A 12750-nucleotide genomic window follows, 5' to 3' on the forward strand; every position below is an offset into this window, starting at 1 on the left:
TTTCATTTTCTTAACTACCTTTGGAAGAGCAAAGGTTTTAAATTCTGATGAAGTTCATCTTACCAATTTTTTCTTTTATAGTTCCTGCTCATCATGTCTTATTGCCAAGTTCTAAATATTTTTCTCATAAGTTTTCTTTTATTTTTTTTAAAGTTTATTTATTTGTTAAGACAGCAAAAGAAAGAGAGAGGGTGCCAGCAAGCGGGAGACAGGCAGAGAGAGAGGGGGTCAGAGTGTCGAAAGCAGGCTCCGTGCTGACAGCTGAGGGCCTGATATGGGGCCTGGACTCACGAAGCACGAGATCATGATCTGAGCCGAAGTCCCATCAACTGAGCCACCCTAGTTCCCCTCTCCTGTGTTTTCTTGTAGAAGTTCTATTGTTAGCACTTACATTTGCGTCTAGTATAATGTTTCAACTTAAGATTCATTTTGTTTCTTTTCTTTTTTTGAAGCAGTTACAAGCCCACTCAGATTACAGAGAAGGGCATAGACCCCACCTTTCAGTGAGATAATACTATTTATCATTGTTATGTACAGCTACATGATGTATTTGTGTGCCAAGTGGTCGAAATGAAATATCTGGTGCATCCCTAAATATTTTAGACTGGTGGCTGCACTTTATAATAGGCTAAAAAGTATGGAACTTGAAAAAAAAAAAGTACATAATTTGAAATTTTGATAGAAAGGAAATTAAGACATCCAACTTTGGCAAGAGCAAAATTTCCCATAGAAATGAAGAAACTTGTACAAAATTCTAAAACAAGGTCTTTTATCTTAAAAGAGGTAACCTAATAAAGGATATGAAGCACACTTGAAGAATATAAAATTTGTTTATTTCTTTAAACAATGTGTTTAAGTTTACTTATTTTGAGAAAGAGAGAGAGAAAGCAGGAGAGAGTGAGAGCACAAGCAAGAGCACGAGCAGTGGAGCGGTAGAGAGAGGGAGAGAGAGAATCCCAAGCAGGCTCTATGCTGACTGATGGCGGGGCTCAAATTTATGAACTGTGAGATTATGATCTGACCTGAAATCAAGAGTCGGACACCTAACCAACTGACCCACCCAGGTGCCCCTGTTTATTTCTTTATCAAATAGTTATTGAGTATATGCTACATGCCGTGCTGAGTTGAGCTTGGGCACTGAAAGAGTTCACTGCCGACAGTCCCTGCCCTCAATGACTTTACAGTCTAGTAGGGAAGACCATCATGTAAACAAACAACACCCCAAAGGACAATGGTCATAAAGCAGGCTTTTGGTACGCGACGTGCCAAGTGTAAGACTTCCACAGATTGCTCTGGAGAGATACAATCTTGTTTGCCAGGATGAGCAGTGACTTGCCATGGAAACTATCAGGGGCCTCTGTGGTCTAGGCAAGGGAAGGAACATGCGAAAGAGAAGATTAGAAAGTTTCCAACTGGCGTGGCATGTTCGGAGAAGTAGGGGAAATCTTGCTGTGTAAAGTCTGCTTTCGGCAGCTTTTCTAGTCCACGGGGGTAAAGAGCCAATGGTTTCCGACAGATTCCGTTGCCTTTTGGTTTGGCACTTTATCCTGAGGACATCAAGGAGACTATTGCCATTCTCCGATCCCGATAGTTAAGGACCAGAAGGAATCTAACATCCTGCAATTACCCTGGAATGTGGAATTATTCCAGCATTTCTTTTAACCAGTTTACAGGATATCGGTCGCTAAATGTTGGGGTTAAAAAAATACTTCGCAAGGACAGTATCGAAGCTACATTTATTGTTGTCCACTCTGCCATTTTTCAAATGTACAGAGAAATTCTAAAGAAATTTTTCTAGAGAAGTTGCTGGAATTATGTAATAGTGACAGCTGACCAGTTAAGCATTGCGATAGTCCAGTTAGTCAAGGGAATCTAAGTCTCAATCTTAAATGTGAGGAGGAACCTAATATCTCTAAATTTGGTTTTCCTTACCATCTGCTAAATATATTTTAGAGAGCATATACATCCAATTTACATATATTTGTATGAAAAATGCTAGGAAATTCTGAACAAATATGTATTTGAGTACTGTTTATTAAGAAATGGCCAGAAAAGTAAATTGTGCCAGAGGTAAGTGCAAGAGAAAAGAACGTGTAGTCTTCAAGAAGCATTTTTATACATGGAGGAAAGACTACGATGAAGACATTATTCTCAGCAAATAATCCTAAATTCAGAAGGGAGACCTAAATATATTTACTCAGTGTTTTATTTGAAGAAGCAACAACTTTAATTTGATCCACACTTGATGAGTATTTTTCTTCTTATCGGAAGAAATACATAAATAAATAAATACCGACAATCTGAGTTTCTTTTTAGGCAGCTTCCAATTTCTGAAGCCCAGGCTGCAGAGTCCTCCGAGAGAAGCATCTCTTTCTGCACTGTGCATTCATCACTGTCATGTTGCATGGCCATCACAGTTTCAGAAAAGTTTCTGAAGTATTCCCTTTTTTTCTACCCAAGCAATATAAATAACACCGATAGTATTTTCCATTGTGAAGTTGATACTATGGCGATGAAAATAATGTGCTCCTACCAGATATCTGAATAACTCTCAGGAGATGCCACCCAAAGACATTCATGTCCACATCCCCGTCCAGAAAGGAGCAGAAAAGGCAGAAAAGTCCAGGAAGCCGTCCATGGTCCGCCTGGCAACTGGACCTGTCAGGTTTGGTGTGACACTGGTTTTTGCCACAGTCCATGTTCTGTTTATTGAGCACTGCTCTTCTGTTGTCTGAGAATTACACTTCTGTGGCTTCATCCTACTGAATTATGGGAGACACCAGCTTGCTAAGGTGGATCATTTGGTGGATAGAGCATAAAAAAATTTCCTGCCTTATTGAAACATCCAGGTAACCTTAGTTTTATAGCACCTTCACATGTAGGTCAAGGTATAAAAGTATTCCAAGATTAAAAAAGAATTTCAAAGCATCAACGTTTCAGAAAGTTCAGATTATCAGCTACAGATTAGTACTTTTAGATGCATAAAGCTGTTTTGGTTTGGTCTGGTTTTTTGGGCAGACTGTTTTGGAGCTTGCCTGTGACTGGATATATCCTATATGGTGTGAGATTCAGAGTTATCACCACTGGGCATCGTGCCGATTTGGATCTTTTTGATTCCTAGTTAACTATTCTCTATGCAAGAAGGGTAACAAACACTACATACGACACCAGCCACATTCTTAGGAAATCTAGCACCTGATCATAGCCAGGCTCCTCAAGTGTCAGTTTTCCTCTTAGAAACTCCAGACTATTCATAATAAAAACTCTGGAGAGAAAACAGGAAGAAGGCTCATTTCTGTTTTATTTCCTATTTGAAGTCCTTAGTGAGATATGGGCATTACAAGTGAGATATGGGCATTACAAGAATGCTGGGAATGACAAGTATGAGGAGCTCAGATTAAAATCTAAGAAGTGCTTTCTTGGGCAGGTTGGTCAGGGATGCTGGTGGAGTGAGCTCACTGGAGGAGAATAAGAACTTAAATCAGAGTAAGGAGATATTTCCTGATGCTTACTTCAAAGATTATTGAGTGACTTATTTCAGGTGTCAAGTGATTTATGCCCAAGAAAGGTGGATACATAGGCTTTGAACAGATTGACTTAGTTTGCCTGTAGTGTGTACAGCTAATTTATTCAGTTCATCAATGAAGCAGTAAAATAACGGATAGAACAGCTGATTGCAGGTTAGTTCTAGTTGATCTTTGAAATCCTACATTGCCAGCCTCTAAGATGGTCCCCTCTGATCTTTGCTTCTTGGTATTCATGCCTTTATGTAGTATCCTCTCACACTGAAACATGGCTGGTCTGTGTGACCAATAGAATACGGCAGAGGTGACTTCCTAGGCTAGGTCATAAAGGACAATGAAGTTTCTACCTTGTTCTCTTAGTTCAGTTTTTTTGGAAGAAGCCCATAACTATGTCATGAAGGCACAAAAGAGGCCCTAGGGAAAGATCCATATGAGGAAGAATTGGTCCAACAGCCAGCCACGTGAGCCACCTTGGAAGTGGATCCTTCAAGATCTGTCCAACATTCAGTTGAATACTGCCCCAGCCACTATCTGAAGTAACCTCATGGGATACTCTGTGCCAGAACTGCCTAGCCGAGTGAGTCCAGAACTCCTGACTCACAGAAACAAAAAACAAATTGTGTTATTTTAATGTATTAAGTTTTGTAGTAATTTGTTACATGGCAGTAGATAGTTAATGTTGAACTTCATCTCCCATCTGATTTCTAGTTGCCTCAAAAATTCGTAAACTTGAAGGCCAAGATCCATACAGTCCTTGTGCTCTCATGGATTGTTATTGTTCACTAAAATCTACTTTCCTCAACTTCCAGTGCACACAGCTAGACTACATCCTCCAGCCTCGCTGGAGGATAGGTAGGCCATGTGATTAGGTTCTGGCCAGTGGAGCGTAACTCAAAACCTGGCTCGTAAGACTTCCCAATTGTGCTCCCCCATGCTATTTTGCCTTTATGCCTGATTTGGATACAACCCTCAGAGTGATCTTTTAAGTTCTGTGTTGAAGATGGCATTGCCACTGTCAGCCCTAGTCCCTCGAAGACCATGTGGAACAACGTGGACTGCTCTGTAAACAAGAAATGACCTTTGTTCTAATGCCACAAAGCTTTGGGGATCGATCTGTTACACGAACCTACCTTATTCTAATCTACGCAGTGCCCTCCCATTTTCCAGACCCTTCCTGGAATCTTTGCCAAATTTCCCTCCCCACCCCGCAAAAGTTTCCTTTCCTGTGTACTATTTCTTGAAAGTAAAGTTCTCTCATAAACTGGTAAACAAATCTGTTCTAATACACTCAACAAGTGGGCCTGCATTAAGGTTTGAGCACTACAAGATAACGTATTGCAATTTAACAAGGTCTCTGACAGATATCTATTAAGCTAAAGAAGAAACTCCAGAGAATTTCAAGAAACTTAGCAAGCTAATGAAATAGCTTTTGGAGGAAAGGCAGAATTTGTGTGACTCCAGTCACAGCACACAGGGACCTTCCAACATTAGTAGGATGTTGGTACTGAATTACAATGTATTCTCAGAGTTTTAGTCTCGCTGACTCCAGGGAGGACGAAGACGGAGCTTTGCCTATCAGCTTGGTGTGGCACCACATCATTAGGTTTGTTGTTCCTGGAGACTAGTGTTTGGGCTAATTTCTCATACATGTTTTCCGCATCCTTTAGGCAACAGCAAGAGAAGAGGCCAAATATAGTGATCTGAAGATGAGAAGTTATGTGGCATACTAAGACACGGAGGAGGATCCCACCCTGACTTGATGAAAGCATTTTGGTTTTAGTTCAGTTTTTTGTTTGCTTTATGAGAAGGAGATTAAAAAAGAAGACAGGAAGGAAGAAAATATCCACCTAGTGGTAGCCACACCTGGAAGGTTACGCCAACTAAGGAAAGATTATGCCAACATCAGATTTTACCAGACACTTGCCTTCGTGACTCCTGCTACAGATTTCTTGCCATTCCCCATGCAGCCAGAGAGGGGTGACTGGACAGTATGTCATGTTCTAGCACATTAATATCTGTAAGTGGTAACAGAGCAGTTTAAGAATGTCTCTTATGGATAATAATTAGGAAATACATAATAACTAGGAAATAAATACATAATAACTAGGAAAACATTTTCTTTGAAGTGGTGCCTTAGCCTGGGCTCCCCAGGAAGCAGAGCCCCAGGCAGAAAGCCTATGTGCAATCCCTGTATTAATTCCACACCATCCTAGGGGGCAGAAGTGAGGGCAGAGGAGAATGATGCAAGGTAAAGGATGCATTTGTCCAAGGTTCCATCACCTACTGGCCAAGGATTCTCCCCACAAGGTATTAACTCCCTTGAGTTTCCAGGTTGTACTTGGAGGGGAACACATCAGTAGAGATTAGTTGCATTTTCTATAATTTATGTAAATGGAATCAAAGTAAGTGCTTTCTTTTGTTTTCTATTTTTATTTTTTTTTTCCACTCAGGATAATGAATTTGAAATTCATCAGTGTTAGCACACGTCAATAGCTGTAGCAGATGCAAGCTAATGTGACCTCCTCAGAGCCATGACCTTTTCAGTCTCCTCCTCCAAGTTGGCTGGGACATGAGACTTGCTTCTGACCAATAGACTATGGCAAAGGTGGTGGGATGCCATACTCCTGTTCATTTTACTTTTGTTAACTGAGATTGTTAACTCAATTTATTGTTAACTTGAGATCCTTAATTCACCTGCAACGTATTTTAAATAGTGATGTGAAGTAAGGTTCTAAATTTTAAAATACCTTGTAAGTAGTCCCCAGCTTATTGATTTCTTTTTTCCATCATTAAAAAAAATTTTTTTTAACATTTATTTATTTTTGAGAGACAGAGAGAGACAGAGCATGAGCAGGGAAGGGGTAGAGAGAGAGGGAGATACAGAATTCAAAGCAGGCCTCAGGCTCTGAGCCATCAGCCCAGAGCCTGACGCGGGGCTCGAACTCCCGGACCGCGAGATCATGCCCTGAGACAAATTCAGATGCTTAACTAACTGAGCCACCTACGTGCCCCATGTTTTTCCATCATGTTGCACTAGCCGATGTATCATATATTAAATTCTTATATCTAGAACAGATTCTGGATGAGAAAGGACTTTCCAAAACTGAAAACCACAGGGGAGGTGGGAATCATAGAAAAAATAAAATGAGAAAAATTGGAAAGACAAAATGCTATTACTGGAGGACAAAATAGCAATGAAAATGGGGAAAGAAGGGTTGTTTCCTGCTTACACAGTACTTACAATTTTGTGTGCAAAGGAATTTACAAAAAAAGAAATATACGTTTCTGACAAACATAACCCTAATAAAAGTTAACATGTGTTAAACAGTAGTGTGTCCAGTGACCAGGCTAATTGTTCTACATGGACCTCAGTTAATCCTCACAATAGTCCTGTGAAGTCATAGAATTTGAGTATATTTTAATCTCAGAAAGTACCAAGATACTATTCATTTTTCACTTAATCAATTAGCAAAGTTTATTGACATGCTGTTGGTAGGAATTCCTGGATAGGACACAAAAACCACAAGTCATTAAAGAAAAATGTCAAAAATGTCATTACATTTAAAATTACATTTTGATATTCAAAATATACCATTAAGAAATGGAAAGACAAGTCACAAATGGGAATAAAAGATTTGCACTAAATATATCCGATAAAAAGACTTGTGTTTGGGAGATGCAAAGAAAGTCCTAAAACTCAATAAGGAGAAAACGCATTTAAAAAATAGGCGGAAGATTGGAAGAGACACCTCAGCAAAGAAGATATACAGATGGCACATAAGCATATGAAAAAGCTCAACAACTTGAGTCATTAGGGAAATGCAAATTAAAGTCACAGTGAGATTCCAGTACAACATATCGGTAGGGCTAATATTAAAAAGATTGGCCATACCAAGTGTTGGCAAGGATTTGAAGCAAGTGGAACTCTGATCCACTGTTGGTGGGAATGTTCAATGGAAAATCACTTTGGGAAAACAATTTGGTGGGTTTTTTTTTAAGTTAAGCACTCACTTGGGGCACCTGGTGGCTCAGTCCTTTAAGCATCTGACTGGCTCAGGTCATGATCTCACAGTCTCCTCTGTAAGTTCAAGCCCTGCCTCGGGCTCTGTGCTGACAGCTCAGAGCCTGGAGCCTGCCTAAGATTCTGTGTCTCCCTCTCTCTCTGCCCCTCCCCTGCTCATGCTCTGTCTTTTTCTCTCAAGAATAAACATTAAAAAAAACTTTTTTTAAAGGTTAAGCACTCACTTAGCATATAACCCAGAAACCCCAATTCTAGGTATTTGGAATGAAAGCATCTTCAGAGGAAAACTTGTACACAAATGCTCATAGCAGCGTTCCTCAAAACAGCCCAAACCTAAAGCAACGCAAATATTTCAAAGGGAAAAAGAATAAACAAATAGTGGTAAATCCATACCATAGAATACTCCTCAACAATAAAAAAGTAATGAACTTCTGCCATACACAACAATGTGGAAACATATCAAAAACATTATGAGGAGTAAAAACAATGCAAATCCAAAAGCATACATACCGTGTGATTCTATTTATGTGAAATTCCAGAACAGGCACAACCCATCTATATTGACATATTGATGTTGCCTAGGCCAGGGAAGGGGGGGAACACAAAGGGACACTTTCTTTTATCGAAAGATTCTGTATTTTAATTTGTAATAGTGAATGTAGGGCATGTAGTTTTTTTTTCTAAAATTCCTTGAAATACAACTTAAAATGGGTGTATTTTATTGTAAGTATATTATACCTTAAAGAAGCTGCTTATTTTAAAAGATTTTTACTCCAGTGGGGTTTTTTTTTACATTATTTAAACTAAAAAACTAAAAAAGTATCTTGAACAAAAATTTTGCTATACAAAAGGAAACCTTGTTAAAGACATAATGACATAGCCTCATGTTCAAGAAGTATATATTATATACAACAAGATTTAACTTATGTGTGGAATCTAAAAAACAAATGATGGGGCACCTGGGTGGCTCAGTCAGTTAAGCATTTGACTCTTGGTTTTGGCTCAGGTCATGATCTCACGGTTTTGTGAGTTTGAGCCCCAATTCGAGCTCTGTGTTGACTGTGTGGAGTCTGCTTGGGATTCTCTCTTTCCCTCTCTCTCTCACAATAAATAAACATTTTTAAATAAATAAATAAAAACAAGTAAATTAAACAAAACAAAACAGAAACAGACTCGCGGTGAACAAATTGGTGATTCACAGAGTGAAGGGAAGTGGGGAGGATGGAAGAAAGGGTGAAGAAGTCTGAGGCCAGTCTTCAGTTTTAAAAGAAATGAGACATGGGGATGTAAGGTACAGTATAGGGAATATAATAAAAAGAAAGGTGAAGAATGTCTAATGACAGGAAAATGATTAAAATGGATTTTTAAGGGAAAAGAGTCACATAACTATATGTGACTTGTACCTCTCTTCAAAATTTTCCAAATCAGCCCTTACAGCTTGAAAGTCAATTTCTTTTGTGCTTGCATGCTCCCTTATTACTTTTTTTTTGTCTTGGCAAAATGCTTGTTTAATTGTGTAGCCTTTTCACAAATTAGTTTGTTGCTCAAGGATACATTTTGTCCCTGACTTTATATTCATAAGTGAGAAGAAAGAAGAATGTAAGTACACAGTTTGCTTCTTCACAACATGGGAATAGATCTAGTCCCATGAAGAAATACACCTTGCAGAATTTTTTTGTTTAGCGGGATCGAACCAAACCAGGTACACTGAAAATACTACACATTAAAAATTTGGTATAAATAATGTGTTTAAAAACACATTTAGGTAGAGCTTATTGTAATTGTGCTATTTTCTTTCTTGAAAATTAGAGTTCATGAGGGCTCCTGGGTGGCTCAGTCAGTTAAGCGTCGAACTTCGGCTCAGGTCATGATCTCGCGGTCCGTGAGTTTGAGCCCCGCCTTGGGCTCTGTGCTGGCAGCTCGGAGCCTGGAGCCTGTTTCAGATTCTGTGTCTCCCTCTCTCTCTGATCCTTCCCCGTTCATGCTCTGTCTCTCCCTGTCTCAAAAAATAAATAAACGTTAAAAAAAAATAAAAAAAAAAAAAGAAAATTAGAGTTCATGAAGTTTTGCACAGTACATGATTTTATCTTTAAAAATAGTTATAAAAATTCAGGAGAAATTATATTTGGCTTTATTTCACATTTAGTCTAAGATTTTATCATTTTAATTGTCCTTGGGGCTACTTGTATGTCAGAGGAGCATTAACCCAGTTTTCTTTAATCAAGAGAGTGGAACTCAACACCCAAAAAATAATCCAATGAAGAAATGGGCAGAAGACATGAATAGACACTTTTCCAAAGCCAACATCCAGGTGGTCAACAGGCACATGAAAAGATGCTCAACGTCACTCATCATCAGGGAAAGACAAATCAAAACCACACTGAGATACCACCTCACACTAGTCAGAGTGGCTAAAATTAACAACTCAGGAAACAACAGATGCTGGCAAGGATGTGGAGAAAAGGGAACCCTCTTGCACTGTTGGTGGGAATGCAAACTGGTGCAGCCACTCTGGAAAACAGTGGCTATTTTAAATTTCAAAAAATTAAAAATAGAATTACCCTACGAACCAGCAATAGCACTACTAGGAATTTATCTGAAGGATAAATGAGAGCTGATTCATAGGGGCACATGTACCCCAATGTTTATAGCAGCACTTTCAACAAGAGTCAAATTATGGAAAGAGCCCAAATGTCCATCAACTAATGAATGGATAAAGATGTGGTTTATATATACAATGGAATACTACTTGGCAATGAGAAAGAATGAAATCATGCCATTTGCAGCAATGTACATAGAACTAGAAGGTATTATGCTGAGTGAAATAAGTCAACCAGAGAAAGACAGATATCATATGTTTTCACTCATATGTGGATCTTAAGAAATTTAACAGAAGACCATGGGGGAAGGGAAGGGGAAAAAATAGTTACAAACAGGGAGGGAGGGAGGCAAACCATAAGAGAATCTTAAATACAGGGAAAAATCTGAGGGTTGATGAGAGGGGGGTGAGGGGAGAGGGAAAATGGGTGATGGGCATTGAGGAGGTACTTGTTGGGATGAGCACTGGGTGTTGTATGTACATGATGAACCAAGGGAATTTACCCCAAAAGCCAAGAGCACACTTTACACACTGTATGTTAACCAATTTGACAATAAGTTATATTTAAAAAGAAAAAGAAACAGAAATAGAGACCTCAGGCAAAGATTGGGAGGGAAATTGAATATCAGCTCCATTTAGGTTTCACAGAGCTAAAAAGTACAAATGACCTATTATAATTCTGGAAATGAATACTCCTACCCATAAAACATTTCAAGAATTATTTTACTTGCTCAAAACACCTTTAGTACCTCCGAGATGTCAGCTAAATAGAATCTTCATTCTGCATATGGAATTCAAGGCTTTCCATGACCAGTTCCTGGTTCTACCACTTACCAACAATGACTTTGGGCAAAGGTACTTTTTCTGGCTGAGCTTCTAGTTTCTTAGTTGTTTTTAAAAAATACACAGGGAAAGTAACATCTTGGTCCTCGATTTGTTGTGGGCAATAAATGAAATAAAACACTGAGCATACTATACATGTGGCATAGAGTGAATGATTTAAGAATGGAAGCTATTCATTTTATGTGTTATTATTTGATTTGTTTATTTCCCTACTGGGCTGTAACTTAAAGGATCACTGTTGTCTTTATTTTCATTTTTCTCTTGTCTGTTCAATGGATATTTACTAAAGGCCTACCACTGCTGGGCATCATGCTAGATGATGAGGCTACAGCAGTAAAGAACATGAACCTGGCACAAACACTCAGGTAGCCTTCAGTCTAGTGGGGAAGAGACTCAACAAATAGGAAAAGAAATTTCAAGGGGCAAATAACTGATGGGGGATATTAGCAGGGAGCAGTGGGGAAGGAGACCTGATTTTTGTAGTTGTTGCCATCAGAGAAGACCCCTAAAACGTGAGGCTGAGACCTGAGAAAAGGATTAGTTATCACGCAAAGAGCTGAATGAAAGGGATCCTGGTAAAGGTATAGTATGTGCCACATCAGATTTAACGGAGCTTGTGTGTGAATGGAAAGAGAGAAGGAGCTAGAAGTCACTGAGTGAAGGAGTGACAGTCCTGAGATCTGCCTAGAGCGGTCTGCAAGCGCTAGTCTTACAGACTTGGCAGTGGAGCTTGGGTAGCATTCTATGTGCTGTGGGAAACCATAGAAGGATGCCTAGCAGCGGAGGGAGAACATGTAATTACCCTGAAAAAAAGACCATCCTGCCAAATACTGACAGTGGAACGAAAGGGGCCTGGGAGGCAGGATGGCGACGGAGGAGGATGAGGGTAGAAGAGGAGGTCTAGCATCTGGCACCTGCCCACCACTCAGCCCTCACCGGGATTCTTTTCCTCCTGTTCTCCAGCCACATCCTTCTTCCTCTCACACGTGATAAGCTGGTTGCTTCCTATGGCCATTGCCCTGTTTTCTCTGCCTTCAGTGCTCCTCACCCAGAGCACTGCCTAAATGGCTCAGTCTTGTAATTCAGGTCACAGCTTAGTCTCCTTCTCAGAGAGACCTTTCTTGCTTCTTGCTAGATGCATCCCTAATACTATTCTTCGGATAAATGCTGAATTGCTAAGTGTTAAATTCAATATTTAGTTCATTATAAAAGAGAACATCTGGATTAAAAAAATAAATCTAATGTTTGAATACATAAATTTATTTCTATAATTTTATCACAGAAGATTTTAATAGTTAATTTTAGAAGTGTGAAAACACAGGGCAGAAACAATTTTTCAGCACTGCCAGCCACTATAATGCTGCTTCCTAGTAACTTCAGTAGAGAAGCAAGATGGTTTGGGGTTTCCTGATTTTTCTCTGAAAGTCTCTTCTTGTCTTCAAGCACTTTGTACTCTGCAGTTATGATTGCACTAATGGTGGCTCATCATGGGTGACATGAAACATGCTTTTTAGAATTCCACCTTATTAGGAAATTTTGAGCGTGAAACTTGGTTCACTATTTTTAATTCATCTTAACAAGATGCAAAGAACTACCAAAGAGGATATTTTCTCAAATTTACAACCTAAATGAGTTTGATCATTGAAATGTAAATATACACCTTAAATATTTTTTTAATCTGTTGATCTATTTCCTTATTTATTTAACTGGTTGAAAGTTCTTCACAATTGTGTTTATACATAAATGAAATCAATAGCTTTCAT

At 39.0% G+C, this 12750-nt stretch overlaps 1 long non-coding RNA gene across 1 annotated transcript; it reads left to right on the forward strand.

The window, feature by feature from the left end:
• Positions 1-3894: 3894 nt before the first annotated feature.
• On the forward strand, positions 3895-5638 carry LOC147580031 (uncharacterized). The gene is made up of 2 exons (XR_015251866.1): positions 3895-4101; positions 5192-5638. It is a non-coding gene; the product is annotated as an uncharacterized LOC147580031 (long non-coding RNA).
• Positions 5639-12750: the final 7112 nt, after the last annotated feature.

The sequence above is a fragment of the Puma concolor genome, chromosome B3, assembly GCF_028749965.1.
Source record: "Puma concolor isolate L17-30 chromosome B3, mPumCon1.1.hap2, whole genome shotgun sequence".
NCBI lineage: Eukaryota > Metazoa > Chordata > Mammalia > Carnivora > Felidae > Puma > Puma concolor.